General features: G+C 42.6%; 1 protein-coding gene across 1 annotated transcript in view; it reads left to right on the top strand.

Moving 5' to 3' along the window:
- The first annotated feature begins 8,893 nt into the window (after positions 1 to 8,893).
- Positions 8,894 to 9,213, top strand: part of RET (ret proto-oncogene) — a 289,942-nt gene continuing 289,622 nt past the window's right edge. The window contains exon 1 of the mRNA XM_079311877.1: positions 8,894 to 8,926. The gene's annotated coding sequence lies outside the window, so the exon portion shown is untranslated. The remainder of the gene's footprint in view (positions 8,927 to 9,213) is intronic.

Below are 9,213 nucleotides of genomic sequence, written 5' to 3'. Positions count from 1 at the left end.
AGGGAGAGAAGAGATGATAGATGGTTTCAATTCTGTTAAATTAACTGACAGTTGAAGTTTTTTTCTGCATGACAGAAGGCTTTGAGCAATCATTTTGTTGGAGGAGCAGCAGAATTTACTTTTTATGCCATACATGGCATCAAGTGGTTACTATGATATACCTATTTTTAATACTTCATCCTCAAACAGGCAGTGGAGTAGATAATATCAGTAATTTCTTGGGCTCCTTCCTGAATAAGTTTACTCTTTGTCATCAAGCTGAAATTCATTATTATTACACTGTAGTAATATTTGCTATCTCAGATGTGAGATCCCATGTGGGATCAGGCTGCCTCACACAAAAGCCTTTGGTTGAATGGGTCTGTGCATTTTTTTTTTTAAACATTTAGTATTTTGGGATTTTCTTAATTAATCTCATAATGTTCTGTTTACTGATATTGAAATTCTAATGCATCCATCTTTGTCTATATGATACTAGGCTGACGCCTGACTCAAATTAATTTGTCAGTAATTTTTTTTTTCCCTTGTGAGATTCAGATGAGGTCACGTGAATATGAAAACGTGATTTATGTTTGAATAATTGAAGAGTCTCTGCTGAATAGACAACTGCTGCCTTCAGAGATTTACAAGGAAATTGTTGGCATTTTGCCCCATGGAGTAGTACAGGATGGTTTGCCATGATTTTGTTTCTGCAGGGTTCTTTCTGCTTCTGTCCAGCTGTGCTAGGCTAGGTCTAACCTAAGCTATCAAGGAAGTGTTTCCTGTTAACTCTGTTTTTATGCTGTTGTGAGCAAACTTCCATCTTTGGTGCTGCTGTTTGCATCTTCCATGTGTTCACATGTGACAAGCAATTGGTTTTTTGTGTGCCTGGGAAGTCACCACTGAAACATTTGACTTTAGGTTTTCACATTTGCTATTTGCATGTAATTAAAGATAACTTGGATCTGGTTTATCCATAACAGCTCTGCCAGGGATAAAAATGGTGGACCTCAGGCTTTTCATTGTGGAGAGAAGCACTCTGAGAGCCAAGATGTTACACCTGGGAGGATGGTACAAGTTGCTTGTTTTGGATTACACTTTTTGTTTTCTTTAGGTAGCCTTCTTCAGTGGGAGAGAAAATGTAAATTTACAGTTTTGTTTTAAATGAAGACAAGTTTAATAAGCAGTGGTAGTGGATGGGAGCAGTGTGTGCTGTGAGCCCTGCTGAGACAAAGGTGGTGGCACAGGGAGCTGGGTCAGGCTTTGTGTCCCAGCTGCTCCTGCTCCCCAGGTTTACAGCTCTGCAGGGAAGGCTCCAGTGCCAGGGAGCCCTGCACCATGAGGAGGCTGGAATTTGTCAGCCTGAAAACAGCTAAAAAACCCTGCATGGCTGGGAGAGATGTTAGTGTTGCTTTGAGGAGAACTGCCACACTCCATCTGAAAAACGTACTTGGGTTTTGTCCCCAAACACAAAATAATCTTGGTTTTAGTACTAACATCAATCTCTCACAGTGCTTTTGGCCTGGTTTTAGCATGGAATGTTTCAGCTGTGCCCCTGCCCAGCCCCACATCCCTCAGCACAGCCTGCAAGTAAAACTGGCCTAGGAAAACAAACAATATTTCCTGCTCCTCCTGAGCTGCTGAAGCCTGGGTTATCAGAGGGAATCGCTGGCAGCACTCCTGGGCTGGCAGGTGGTGGAACGAGTTCTTATCTTGGATAAGCCCAGCCAGCCCAGTGGGAGGTGCAAATAATTAGCAGTTGTGTTCGTGATTAAGCCTGAGGCAAATACGGAAAACTGTAACAAAAGCAAAGTCGTTTGTGCATTGATTTCCGTGCTAAAAAAAGTAATGTGCTGGTAGAAGGTGCCATACAGGTCATCCAGGCAGGGTAATACAAAATGAACTGTATGCCAAAGTATTTCACGTGGAAGTGTATAGTGACTAATTGTCTGTGAGCAGGGGAATTTCAACAGCAGTTCACCCTGTGAGGCTGCTAAATGTCTAACTTGGAAGAGAAACTGAAATTGCAAGGAAGCAGGCATTGGAATTAAAAATAAACAGAGGTGTGAGGGGTTGATTGGCAGCCAGGAGGGCACTGTGTTGCTGATGTTACCCATGAAACTGTTTGTGGAAGGCTAATGCCAGGTGGAGGGCAGCTGGGAGCTCACTTTAAATAAAACCTTTCCCAGGGAGCGTAATGCTAGATGAAGATAATCTTCCATTTTGGGCTATCTACCCAGATTCACCTTTCCAGGCCTCATTCCTCCTAGCTCTTAGTGTGGTTCCAGTCTGATTTCAGGCTGGAGCTGGTGCCACACCTGCTGGAGCAGAGGTGATCTCTGCCTGTCCCAGGGCTGGGTTGTGGGTGTCTGGCACACTCAGGTACCCTCTCCAGCAGTTTGCAGTGTGTCTGTCAGGCTGCCCCTCCCTGCCCAGTGTCTCAGGTGCTCACCCTCCACACTGTCAGGTCACCTTGTTCTTCAGCTGTGGCAGAAAACCCCTCTGACTGACATAAGAAGTGATATAAAATGCATGTGAAGGTAACAGTCTAGCTAACGGTGGAGGTAGAAATCATACCAGGGCTAACCAGCCTGGAGAGAATTATTTTATAGTGCTTGCTATTTTTAAATGGCATTTCATCCTTGTAATGGTTTGCAAATAAAATCTCTATTCACATGGTATTTCAAACTAAGTTATTGTGGTATTGTGGCATAGCTATTGGATCCAATTGATATAATTAAAATAAATATGTTAGACTGTCAAAATACTTCTGCTCTGTGTGTAATGCTCAACACTGCTTGCATGTACAGACCTAAGACCAGACTCCATCACTCAAACCAGGCTGTGTCTGTGCTGGGTGATGCAGAGGTCCTGTTCATTCCACTAAACTGTGGCCCCTCAGCTCTAAGTGAATTCATTGACATCTGCACATGTGTGCATTGCTGCTTCATATCAGAACTCTAATTTATTCCTGGCCATCAAAAGAGTCTCAGGGTGTTTAGCATTGGCACAAAGTAATGCAATTACACATATCAGACACTGGTTTCTCTGCAACCAATTCTAAACAGTGTCCTTGCAGTAACTTTAAAGGTCACTGATGATGGGGTCTCACATTCACAAACACCAAGCTTAATTTGTTGTCTATTTTAATGTATTGTCCTGAAGTTATTGGGTTTTGAGAACATGGAATCTATTAAGAAGCTTAATAGAGCAGCTCATTCCAATTATAAGAAATGTATTGGTGGAGAAAATGGAAATGCAACAAAGATCAATGTATTAAGTAGTTGCCTGAATGGAGGAAATAGATGAAAATTAACTCTCTTTAGTACAAAAGAGAGATGTGCTTCTGCACATTACTAAGAATGTTGGGTGGCTTATATTGTAGATAATGATAAAGCATTTCTATGCTGACTGTATAAAATCAGAGGAAGAGCTATCCACAACTTTTTCCTTCATTCATTTCTTTTCCCCAAGATGTTGCTGGGTATAGTTGAATTTTTTATCCTCTTTTGTTTTGTTTTATTTTTTTAAAAAAAGTTTTCCTTCTGGGTTATATTTTCCTATTTTGGAGGTTCTTAAATCCCTGTGCTGGAAGACTGTTGTGCTGAAAAGTTATTTGGCACCAGGATAACATTGCAGTGAACCCAAGATGGGTCATCTGTGACAATGCAGTCTGGAGCAACTGGCTCTTTGGCTTTGAATTTCTGTTGCTAAATGCCAGGTTTCCTGAGTGAAAAATCAAGGTTTCAGACTATGGCCTAAGGATGTGGGCATTTGGATAGTGATCCTAAATGAATGTTGCCAATTTCCTTTATCAGAGTTGTCTAAAGAAAGAAAACAGGGGAGGTACTTTAGACTTGGATCAATTCTCTGCTCCAGTTTGCCATGTAAAACAGTTTGGTGTGTCATCTGCTTTGGCAAAACTCATGGGGAGGCAGAGAAGGGGGAAAAGTCTTGAGCCAGTTTTTGCTTTTCCTACTTTTTCTGCTGTAGCCCCTCTTGCACTAGCAGTCACAATTGAAACGTGTTTGAAACATGCTTGAAAAATGCTATTGTAATTATTTTTCATTTACTCTTAAGGGCAGGTTTCAAAGGAGCTATGAAACAAATCTGTGATCCATGGAAATTCAATATTAAAAGCCAGTTGAATTTTTACAGTATCATCCATTTACTAATTTCACCTTTTGTGGTATAAACAGGTTGCCATTTAAGCCTCATTTTAAGTTATCTATGGATAATATCTGTGAAGGAGTTCTCAAGGTTTTTTTTAAGTAGTAGAAGACTGTAGCCTGAATGTAAGAAAAACCAGGTAAAGACTGGCTTACAAAAAAGTTCACTCAAACACAAATTGTATATTGTAGTAGGTTTTATTTTTAATTTCCTGAACAAATATTTGTCTTGTTTTCCCATGAGAGGAACAGCCAGTAGGACCTGGAGACAAAAGTCCCACCACTATTTGTGGGAAAGAGATTAGGAGTGATGAGGACCCTTTACTCCTTCTGTAGGAATGGGGAAAGGAGTAAAATCACTTGCTGGAGATGAAGCAGGCTAGGAAGGGAATGTATTGCACAAAACCTGGCATTTCAGTGCCTCAGGAAGAGCAAGAGTTTTGGACCACAACAGGGTTAAATGATGGAAGCAAAGATGGGTTAAAATAACATCAGCTGTAGCTGAAAGTCACTTCAGTCTCATGAGACCTCCTAAGAATGTCCCAGGTCTCTTTCTCAGTTTTGGCTTAAGATCATAAGTTCCTTGTTTTGGTTCTGCTTTTCTATGTTTGTTGTTTTTTCTGAGTAATATGTATCTGATGCTAAAGAAAAACACCACCACGCTATAGGAATTCTCTTTTATGCTCAGATTTTCAGCATGTGTTTGCAATGTTTTATGCCCTTTCAAAAATTATCAGGAGAGGATGCAAACTTTACAAGAGTGCATCCTGTTAAAGATTCAGAGGTTTTTGATTCATGTGATAGTTTCTAGGGCACATTGTTCATTACCTGTAACAACAGGGGGAACAAGATGGATTATTGAGGATCTTGATCTGTGATCTGACTGATCTGAGCTTGAAAAGAAAGATAGAGATCTTTATTCCTGAAAATAATAAACTCCTGACTTTTTCTGGGATTGCTCTTGTGATTTAAATGAGAAACTCTTTTTTGGAATAGGTTTAATTTACAGCATACTGACAGGTGTTCAGTTTTAAATTATTTTATCCATTTTTTCTTGGTTGTTCTTCTGTTTCCAAGATTCATTGCTTAAGCAATTTTTAAAAATCTGATTGTCAATAAGTTATTTATCCCAGTGCTATATAAAGCAATTTAATTCACTTGGATTAACAAAAAGTCTTCTTGCAAAGTTCATTACAAAAGGCTCTTCAGGAAACAAACAGATCATGAGTTCAGTCCTCCTCCCCCCACGATGCTCCATCTGTCTGGACTGGATCTATTCTAGACACATAATAACCTTTGCTCACATCCAGGAAGGAACAGACTTTCAAAAATTATTCCCAGAGTTGAACTGCATATGTTTCTGGCAGGTTTTCTATTCTATAAGGTGTCCTTTCTGGCACAAGTGTGGTGAAAGCATATGTAAATGTGTCAGGAATGTTCCAATAAAAATGTTGCTTTGCAGAATTCCATTTACAAATGTTGGACATGGTGTTACTATTGACTTTACTTGTGTTGTAGCTTTTGGTTAATGGTGGCTGGTCCCTCAGGACAGGGGACCTCATCTGCTCTGAGACAGTAACATCTGCAGGGTCCCTTCTGCCTCTTGAGAGGTGGCCTCTGCAAACCCCACAAAACTCAGAGCTTGCTTTAAAGGTGTTTTCCCAGAATGCAAAACTGTTTTCTACAGCTTCAGCAGCAGTGTTGAGGAGGGAGCAGCAAACACCTGGGAATTCCACCAGCAGATGAGAGCCCTCCTGGGGGTGGCTGTAGGGACCAGGTCTGCTGAGGCAGGGCTGTCCTGCCCCCTGCACAGCCCCATCCCTGCTCTGGCTGTGCCCTCCTGTCTCCTGCTTGGACAGGCTGGCTCAGTGCTGACCTGAGGGCTTGGAGCAGATGCTGCAGAAGCTTCACCACACACAGCCAGCGTCAGACTGATGGTGCTGGGACTCAGACATGGAAAATACAGGACAGGCTTCTGGAGGTGGGTTGAATTATTTTCTTTTTTTTTTTTTTTTTAATCTTTCTGGTGAAGAACTTGTTGTTTATACTATCAGTGGAACTTTTCAACTCTAGCTGTCCCCAAAATATGGGAAAACACTTTGTGAAGAGTTCAGCAGCAAATTAATTGCTTTCCTACCCATAGAAGCAAAAGTTTGCAGCTGCCTGTCTCTGACCATAATTCCTGAATCTTGTTATTAATTCTGCCTGAGATACTAATGAGTCCTGTAGGGTTTTTATACTGCACAAGGGAATGCCCATGATTTGGGGGGAGAAAAAGAGGAGGGCTGATGGCCAGACCTCAGAGAATCACTGCTGTTTTGGAAGAGAAAACCAAAATACCTGCTTTTCTCCCAGGAATCGGGTTTTAATTCTGTCACTGTCACTGTGGTTGAGTATTCCTGTCTGTAGGCATGATGGGGTGTTAGCTAAACCTCCTTGTCAGGACTCTGCTTTGCCTCATTTCTCTCCCAGCAGGGGCTGCAGGGAGGGCAGCAGGTGCTGCTCAGCCCTGCCACTGCAGGCAGAAGGGAAAGAGGACAAGGCACAGAGATGCACTGGGGTGTGTGCCTGATGCCACATCCCTTGGGGAGCTTTGTGCATGTTCACACAATGCTTTAGGAGCATTTTGTGGATGGGAGCTGGTCACTGTTGGAGGGACAGCATGAAGGCCATCAGTGACTTACAAGGGGCATTGCCAAACTGTAACAGCAGGTGTAGAAAAACAAGCCTTGTCCTAAGCTGAAGCAATTCTAAATTCAGATATTTGGAAGGTCCCATGGTACTTGATAAATCCTGTAGAGCACTCTCCAAAATCTGGAAGCTCTGTCTCCTCCTGCTTTGAAGCCAAGAACACTTAGAGCTAATTCTCTTTTCTTTGCCCTTGCCATTGACCTCATTTATGGAGATGAAAGAAGGAAAAACAATTAGCTCTCTGGGAAATTCTATTATGTGGAAGGGAGGTGGAGGTTTGATCAATACTCTTGGGTTGTGGTCTCAGCTGGAAGGGCAGATTTTTGTCTCCCAGCTGGAGTGATGCCTGTTAGTCCCCGGGGCTTGCGAGCGGGAAAGAGCCATCCAGCCTTTCACTCTGGAACACTCCAAGGTGCCACTTTCACCTTCCCAAGAAATGGGCTGTAATATATACTGGACATAATTCACCCTGTTGTTGTTGGGGTAAAAGGGCTCAGTAGGGAAATGTGCCCTTCATTCTGCTGTGCCTAATGGTGTGAAGCAGAAGCCACACCTGCCTCTTCTCTCCCAGCCTGGAAGGGATTTCTCTTTGACTTTCCCAGTGACTTCCTGCATTCCAACCTGTGGGACATTCCCTGAGGAATGGGGCCCTGGGCATGCCCCTGAGGGCAGCTGTGCCACTGGGCTCTCATCTGTCCCTCCAAAGCCCTCCCTGCTGCACTGGAGCAGGTGAGGCAGACCTGCCTGCTGCTAAATGCTAATGTCCCCACTGGAACTAATTAGCATGTATTAGGGAGGAAAGGATAAGTGAACTTTTGCCTTTGAGGCTATTCTTGCATGATTTGAATCAGTGTTTTTCCTCTAATCACTGCAAGAAAATATTAATTTATCTCATTCAAGGTTTGTTATTATGAAAAGACAGAGATGTCAATATTTGTGAGCTCAGAGTTTAATTTCTACTGAGAGAGCTGTTGAGAGGCTTTTATAATGTATGGCTAAATTGTTGTAAAGTTAAAAACATAAACCAGCACTGTTAATGGTAGGAAAGTCTTACCCTTCTGCTAATGTCCTCTAACATACATATATTATTTTCATGCCACTAGTTGCCTTTTGGAATGGATAATTTGCCATAATGAGTAAAGCAATTAATCTGCTGAACCTCCTATTTTCCTTCCAGCTATAGCTAAAATGAAGAGTTATATAGTAGATATATTTTGCATTTTTATTTTACACCCACTCCAATAGTCTCAGTGGTTTTTACTCATGTGAGTGTAAGAAGCCTCTAAGCTACTTTGATAGCAGAGAGATCATAAATTATCTGCTTTTGCCAAGGTGGGAAGCAGAGTAATGGCATGGCAAATGTCCTTTGTTGTTCCTGGTGCTGTATTTAGAACACTGCAGCTGTGAGTCACAAAGCAGTAGTTCCATATATCTATGCTGGAAGTGAAAATGTGGAATATTTTTAAAAATAATGATGATTTAACTTTGTTTTGGCAGGTTTTATTCCAGATCATGCATCTTTTCTTTCCCCCCAGTATGCAAGCAGACCTTCCATCAATCTTTTATTGGCTCAGTGGTCAGGGCACTGTGCTAACAGTGCCAAAGTTTCTGTGTGAGCCATTCACTTGAGAGAGTTGGACTTGGTGATCCTTGAGGGTCCCTTCCAACTCAGGCTATTCTGTGGAGTCACTCCCTGGCTCTCCTGTGCTTGTTTTACCCCCAAGCTCAGCTGTAGCCCCAGCACTGCCCCTTACCCAGGCAGGCTCTGTATGTCCCTGACAATCCCTTGGCTCCCCTCCCCACTGCTGGCTAGATCCCAGAAGATTTGCTAGAGTTCTGTGGTCTGGCAGATAAGACACAGGCTTTTCTGATTAAGGTGAGTGGTAACTGATCTGCTACACCTTGCTTTGCAGGTGTTTATCATCACATCTTCAGTGCCAGGTGGCTGAAGTTGGTCCAGGTAAAGGTTGAACATAGTTGTGAAAGCTGCTGGCTTGGAAGAAGGTGGTGGAACCAGGTAGGAAGGATCTGCTACACTACTGATTCCTTGGCATTGCTGGAAATCTCATTAGAAGCCACTAACTAATGTAAGAAAATGTCTTTCTAAGCCAAGTACACTGTTGTTTTTATGGATTTTCTATCAGTCCTGTTACTTGCTATATGCAGTGCAAGGGACTGGCTGGGCTGATGTTTTTTAGACTGTGCTGCTCTCTGAACATTGTGCTCTGGCATGGGCTCCAGTTGCTGTGTCCCTGGGGGTGGCAAGGTCTGGAGCCCAGGTACAGTGCTGTGTCCTTGTGAGCACTCCTAGAGAGGCCCTGGCCAAAGCTTGCAGTCTCTGCCAATTCTTCTTCAGCCCTCACCCCTGCAGTTC

The sequence above is a fragment of the Erithacus rubecula genome, assembly GCF_903797595.1.
Source record: "Erithacus rubecula genome assembly, chromosome: 9".
NCBI classification, from domain to species: Eukaryota; Metazoa; Chordata; class Aves; order Passeriformes; family Muscicapidae; genus Erithacus; species Erithacus rubecula.
The sequence above is the reverse complement of the archived record's forward strand: the minus strand, read 5'-3'. Positions and strand labels throughout refer to the sequence as shown.